The sequence below is a fragment of the Cynara cardunculus genome (assembly GCF_001531365.2).
Source record: "Cynara cardunculus var. scolymus isolate 2C chromosome LG 13, CcrdV1, whole genome shotgun sequence".
Classification (NCBI taxonomy): domain Eukaryota; kingdom Viridiplantae; phylum Streptophyta; class Magnoliopsida; order Asterales; family Asteraceae; genus Cynara; species Cynara cardunculus.
Window position 1 is genome coordinate 25,502,720 of NC_037540.1, and position 7,449 is coordinate 25,510,168.

The following is a 7,449-nucleotide window of genomic DNA, read 5'->3' on the forward strand; positions in this document are numbered from 1 at the left end:
ACACTTCTTGACGGGTTGATCACTTTGAAAGTGTTAAAGTGCCATGGACTTAGAGATAAGCCATTGAATGCACGTCAACTTGAATGATATAAGAGGTAGACTTGAGAAAGTTGGTGACAAGGAATCTTGTCATTTATGTCTTTCAAACTTAACTCCTGATGGGTTGATCACTTTTTAAAAGTGTCAAAGTGCGATAGATTCATAGATGAACTATCTAGAACACACGCCAACTCGAATGATATGGGAATCGACTCGAGAGAGTGATTTTTAACAAAGAGATTCGTTTATCCATATATTTTGAAGACACCATTTTGTCACTATCCCTGGTCCGGATACCACATAGAGGTATGGGTTGAAAGCTATAATATAGTGCAATGGTGAAGTCCGAGAGGAATACCTTCAAAATAGATGGTGGAACTAAGTTTTGAAACACTGCTTGTTGTAGCATTCCTACAGCATTGGCTACTGAATTGGTGTTTGTGTCTCACCACACGTCTTACACCCTTGCTATCCTTATATATTCTGTAATCTGTTTTAAATCACCTTAATACCAAACAAAAGTCTTCCAATTCATCATCTGAAATAATCTATTTCATTGGACTCTCATTTAATTTGCTACAATCTCCGTGGACGATAATCCGATACTTGTACCACTTTATTACTTGGAAAGACGATATTGGGCCGTATTGTATATTTGCTTTGTGGCCCAATTTCTTTGTCTAAAGGTGTGCGATATAACCGACCAAGCATGAACGACACTTGAGAATGACGCTAGAACTATTAAAGCGAGAAAAGATTTATGCAAAATACTCAAAGTGTGAATTTTGGATTCGAGAAGTTCAGTTCTTAGGTCATGTAGTTAATGAAAAGGGTATGATGGTAGATCCAAGTAAGATCGAGTGCATAACAAAGTGGAAAACCCCGCAATCAGAAAATAGAGATACGAAGTTTCCTTGGACTGGCCAGTTACTATCGCAAATTTTTCTAAGATTTCTCTAAAGTAGCAATACCTCTTACGATATTAACAAAGAAGGCTAGTAAGTTTGAGTGCGGATCTACTCAAGAGGAAGCTTTTGAGACTTTGAAATGCAAGCTAAGCACCGATTTTAAGCTTGCTAGAAGGAGTTGAGGACTTTGTAGTATATAGTGATGCATCCAAACAGGGTTTGGGATGCGTACTCATGCAAAGAAATAAAGTTATTGCTTTTGCATCAAGACAATTAAAAGACCATGAGGCACATTATTCGACACATGATTTGGAACTGGACGCAGTAGTCTTTGCCCCAAAAATCTGAAGGCATTATTTATATGATATGAGGTGTGTGCTACATACAGATCACAAGAGCCTCAAGTATTTATTTCGCCAAAAAGTGTTAAATATGAGACAAAGTCGTTGGATGGAATTACTAAAAGATTATGATTCGAGGGAAAGCCAACATTGTAGCAGATGCCTTGAGTCGAAAGGAACCAGTTAAACCAATTAAAATTTGGGCATTCAATGAAATAGCCACAACAAGTATAATGGAGCAAATTTGTGAATAACAACAAGAAGCTTTGAAGGAAGGCAACCAGAAGGGGGAAAGAATTACTGGACAAATCAAACTACTGGAAACTGACAATCAGGGAATCAAAAGATTTCAAGAACGAATATGGATCCCGGAAGTCGAAAAATGTAGAGAAATAATCCTTGTTGAAACACAGAAATCTAAGTATTCTATCCATCCTGGAAGCAATAAAATGTACAAAGATTTAAAAGCTTTGTATTGGTGGCCAGGAATGAAAAATTCAGTAACCAATTACATTGGGGTGTCTTACATGTTTAAAAGTTAAAATTGAACACCAAAGACTGTACAGATAATTACAGCCGTTAGGCATCCCTGTTTGGAAGTTGGAGGACATCACTATGGATTTTGTGACAAAACTACCAACAACGTTTAATGGCTCAGATGCCATAGGGGTAATCATTTATCGTTTAACAAAAACAGCACATTTCTTGCCAATGAAGGAGAGATATACATTGACACAATGCAAAAATGTATATAGATGAAATAGTGTCAAGGTATGGAGTACCCCTATCAATTGTCTTTAATCGAAATAATCGTTTTACTTCAAATTTTTGGAGAATCTTCTAGAAGGAATTGGGTTCATAGTTTAGAATGAGTACATCGTAGCATCCTCAAACTGATGGTCAAAGTGAAGGGACTATCCAAACCTTAGAAGACATGTTTCGAGCATGTGCAATCGACTTAAATGGAAATTGGAATAGTCATCTACCTCTTATTGAGTTTCCCTATAATAATAGTTACCATAGTAGTATTCAAGCTGCACCCTTCGAAGTTCTATATGGAAGAAAATGCAGAACACCTGTATGTTGGATGGAGGTCGGTAAAAAGAAATTGGTTGGACCTGAAATTATCCAACAAACAGCAGATAAGGTGATTCAAATAAAAGAAAGACTTAAAGTTGCGCAAGATAGGCAGAGAAGCTACGGTAACAAAAGAAAGAAGCCTATTGAATTTCAAGTAGATGACAAAGTACTACTGAAAGTATCTCCATGGAAGGGGGTGCTACGTTTTGACAAAAAAGGAACATTATGACCACGATATATTGGACACTACAGGATAGACAAAAAGGTAGGGGTGGTAGCTTATCAACTTGAATTACCAAAAGAGCTTATGGGAATACACAATACGTTCCACGTATCCAACTTAAAGAAATGTCTTGCTAAGGAAGACATTGTAGCACAGATTGAAGATATCTCAGTTGATGATAAACTCAACTTTATAGAAGAACCTATAATTATCACTGAGCATAAAGTTAAGAAAAACTTTGAAACAGGGAGGTATCATTGGTACTAGTTCATTGGGACTATTCTCATGGATCAAAGGCAACATGCGAGGTCGAGTCAGAAATGAGGAATAAGTATCCACATCTTTTTGAGTAAAATTTCGAGGATGAAATTCTTATAAGAATGGGAAAATTGTAACACCCAAATTTCTTTATTGATAAATCTCAATATTTCAGCATTAAATGCAAATAATTATGCATAATTCAAGTACTCCAATAGCTATTACATTTAGTAAAACATCTTAATTATAAGACTAAACAAGTTAGTGATGAGTAGTTAAGGCTAGATGTGTGTTCGCAAGTCTAGTAAGCATGACTAAGCAAGCTAGTGATGAGTTGCTAAAGCTAGATGTGTGTTCGCAAGTCTAGTAAGCATGACTAAGCAAGCTAGTGATGAGTTGTTTAGGCTAGAAAAATATGAGTTAGCAAGACTATTGATTACAAGATAAGTCTAGGAAGCATGATAAGGAGTACTAGAAGCATGAGTTGTATAGATTCTCTTATCCTTAGAGATGACTTGTCAAGATTCTCTTATCCTTAGAGACGAGTTTTCAAGATTCTCTTATCTTTATTGATGAAGTGTCAAACTCTCATAAGAGTGCAATCTTGAAAGCAAAAAAAAAACAAGTAGTTAATGTAATAAATTTATCTATAAATAGGGATTTTAAGGGTCACTATTTATGTATACCAAAAATAAGAAATCTCTCTCTATATACAAAATTAAGCTTGAAAAAAGGAATCAAAGGAAAAAGTAGGCATATCAAGGTAAGTACTTATGTGATTTATGAGATACATACATGTTATATATAAAAGTATTTCATGCATTACAAGTTATGTTAGCATGTTTGTTTTACATGAAAATATTATACACATTGATAAGTGTTAATTTATTAACTTTATTACATCATTTTCTTACCCATTTTTCCTTGTTTTATTTGCCCATTAATGTCTTAATTGAGTCTTTTTATGTCTTTTTCATATATTAGTAGTTATATAGTATATCTAATGTTAATCCCCTGTTTATACAGGTTTTTGATGATTTTTGGGTCCAATCCTGCGGCAGTCCTACAGGACCAGGAGTGGCATGGTCCTATACCACCTGTCCGAGAGCTGAAATTCTGCTTGGGCCGTGAAGTAGTGGGCTGATCCATAGAAGAGGCGTGGTCAACGACCTTGGGCCCGGTCAAAGCCCAGTTTTGAAGGGACTTTTGTCTTATTAGTTGGCTCCCACTAAGTGAACTTCCTTAGCCTATATATAGAAGGCTTAAGGCTTATGTTTACCCACCATTTTCACAAACCAATTCACCAAGTTACATGTTTTCTTCCGTTTGATTATGATCTTTGTGTTAGTCATTCTCTAGATTATTGCTTTCGGTTTCAAGCTTTCGGTTTTCTTTGTTTCTAAATCAAGAATCGATTTTTGTAGTGAAGTTGTGATTACACTCTCAAGTTTTAATTTAAGTACTCGTATTTAATCTTCATCTCATTTCTGTTTTAATTTCCAAGTTACGTTACGTTTTCTTACTTTTGTTACGAGTTACGAATTAGTCGATCGTTGTTGCTTTACATCGGATCTCATCCTTAGTGGCTCACGACTAATTTACGCAGACTAAATAATCTGTTTTTACGAGTTTGTAAGTAACATTTTCGGTCTTTGTAACGAAACTTGTGTTGCAAGTTTTGTTACTTGACTTGCAAGTTTCCTTCAAAGTCAAACTCTATTTCCAAGGTTTTCATTAGTCAATTCTCATCCCATCAAATACTTTTCTTTCATCATTACTAGATTAATATTAATTAATATTATTTAGTTATTAATAATTTACATTTCAGTATTTATATTTCAGTTCTTTATATTTCAGTATTTATATTTCTGTCATTTACATTTCAGTCTTTATATTTTAATACTTTACATTTCAGTCTTTATATTTCAGTCCTTTATATTTCAGTCTTTACTTTACTGCAATTTATATTTCTGTCATTTAATTTCTAGTACTTTAAATTCCAGTATTTCCATTTCTTGTAATTTACTTTATGTAATTTACTTTCTGCAATTTACTTTCTGCAATTTACTTTTCCGTCTCAGTTATTTATTTTTCAGTCCTTACATCCTTCGAGAGAAGAAACCGAGCGATGATGGGCTAACGCCTTAGCTTGGGGTGTAACGGAAAATTAAGACCAAAGCTGATGTGAAAGTACAAATGTGTCTTATTAGCATTATAGTCTACCATTTATTTCAGGTGCTTAATATTTCATTTGATGATTACATTAAAATTAATTGACAACTAATTTTGTGTATAAAAATGTATTGACTTTCAAAACCTGAGGTAATAGGAGAAGGCTATAAATAGCTTTAGTATCTGACAAATGCTATACTCCTACGGTGTAGGATGGTAACACTGTGTTGTGCTAGGATTCACGGCGTCTAACATAAATGATATCATATCGATAGCACGTTGACCGATGTGTGCTCTTGGGAGGCCGTCTGACCCGATAGTTGATACTGTCATAGTTATATAAAATCATTTATTAATATTAGATAATTATGACAGGAATGTTATGTCACCTTTTTACTGAATCATTTGTTTAATGTCTTAATCAACTGTTGCACCATGTGCTTTTTTTTAAGATTGATATTTCCTTAGTGTTAATCAAACCTCCCCATTTTAGAAAAATTAAATCCCTCGTTTCGCCATCTGAAATTAATTTTTATAAACTGGACTTTTGAAATAACTTTACAAGCTATCTCTGTGGGAACGATATCTGGTATTTTACCATTATTACTTGTTACGAGACGACAGCAGTTCGAGGTGTATACTTGCGCCGAGTTCTATTGTTGTGTTGAATCTAAGGTTGAATAAACCGACGAGCAAGTTTTTGGCATGTGCAACTGCCGGGGATAGTTCGCTGAAGTTTTTTCTTTTTAAAAGTAAAGTTTATAATAGTTAGTTTTTCTACCATCTCTTTTTGTGAACACACCGTGTATGCCAAGCCTGTCGCACGGTGAATTTTTTCCACTTGATCCGGATATTGAACAAACTTTCAGACAACGAAGAAGAGTGCAAAGAGCTCTTCGAGCTTTAAACTCTGAAACGTTGGCTGAAAATGTGATTATTGACGGAGAAGGTATAATTAGAAATGAACCAAATATTCCATATGAGGATGAGGCTCAAAACATATTTCGTCTTGCAAATACTAAAAATGGTGGCATTATGGCGTACGCTATTCCTAATTTAACTCAACTGCACACAGGGATACGTAAGCCTACCATTGGTGCCACCCATTTTTCACTTAAACCACTGATGTTTCAAATGCTTCAAACAAACGGCCAGTACGCTGGTTTATCTTTTGAAGATCCTCATTCTCATCTGCGTTCTTTTATGGAAATCATAGACTCTTTTATCGTCCCTGATATTTCAGACGATGCTCTAAGACTAAAACTTTTTCCATTTTCACTAACGGATCGAGCAAGAGCATGGTACAATTCTTTGCAACCAGACTCTGTGACTACATGGAATGAAATGGCAGAAAAGTTTTTGAAAAAGTATTTTCCACCCACGAGGAATGCCAAATCCATGAATGAAATTTGTACTTTTAGACAACTGGACGATGAAGCAGTTCCTGATGCATGGGAAATGTATAAAGAGCTGTTGAGAAAATGCCCTCACCATGGCATTACGTACTGTATACAACTAGAGACATTTTACAACGGTTTAAATATCGTTGCTAGACAAATGCTCGATGCTACTGCAGGCGGAGCTTTCACAGCTTGTACCTATAATGAAGGTTTTGACATACTTGAAAAGATTTCTAATAATAACGGACAATGGTCTGACCCACGTGCAATGCCACTGAAGAAAACAGCCGGAATAAATGAGGTAGATGTTGTCTCGACATTAACAACTCAGATCACTAAGCTAATTTCAAATTTAACATCTAGCCCACATGTGCAATCTGATGCTAACACCTTTAATTCCAATGTTCAATCAGTACAATGTGTGTACTGTAGCGAAGGTCACTCTTTTGAGCATTGTCCCGGAAATCCTGAGCATGTAATTATGTCAACAAGACTGGACCATTTTCACAGACTTATAATCCGGGATGGCGAAATCATCCAAATTTTTTGTGGCATAGTCCAGCTCTTAATCCACCAATGCAAAAGCCTCAGGGACAGTCCAATTTTCAACAGCAAGGACAATCCAATTTTCAACCACAAGGGCAGTCCAATTTTCAACAAGGCCAATCTAATTTTCACTCGCAAGCGCAACAAGGCAATCATAATAATCAACATGCTAATTTTCAGAATCATCTGTCTTTTTTCCAAAACAAGCCCAAACAGCAAGCTGATTCATCTACTTCTTTGGAAGCAATGATGAAGGGTTTTATAACCCAAACTCAAGCTTCAATTAAAAATCTCGAAACTCAAATGGGACAAATGGCTTTGAAGATTAGAAAAAGACCAGTAGGTTCTCTACCCAGTGATACAGAGATACCTCAGAGGGAAGGAAAAGAGCATGTTAAGGTTGTTATGTTAAGGTTGTTGTGTTAAGAAGTGGAAAGAAGTATTTAGAAAATACCCAAAAAGAACAAAAAGAACCAACCAAA

General features: G+C 35.5%; 1 non-coding gene across 1 annotated transcript; it reads right to left on the bottom strand.

The window, feature by feature from the left end:
• Positions 1 to 6,413: 6,413 nt before the first annotated feature.
• On the bottom strand, positions 6,414 to 6,520 carry LOC112526175. The gene has a single exon (XR_003070509.1). It is a non-coding gene; the product is annotated as a small nucleolar RNA R71 (small nucleolar RNA).
• Positions 6,521 to 7,449: the final 929 nt, after the last annotated feature.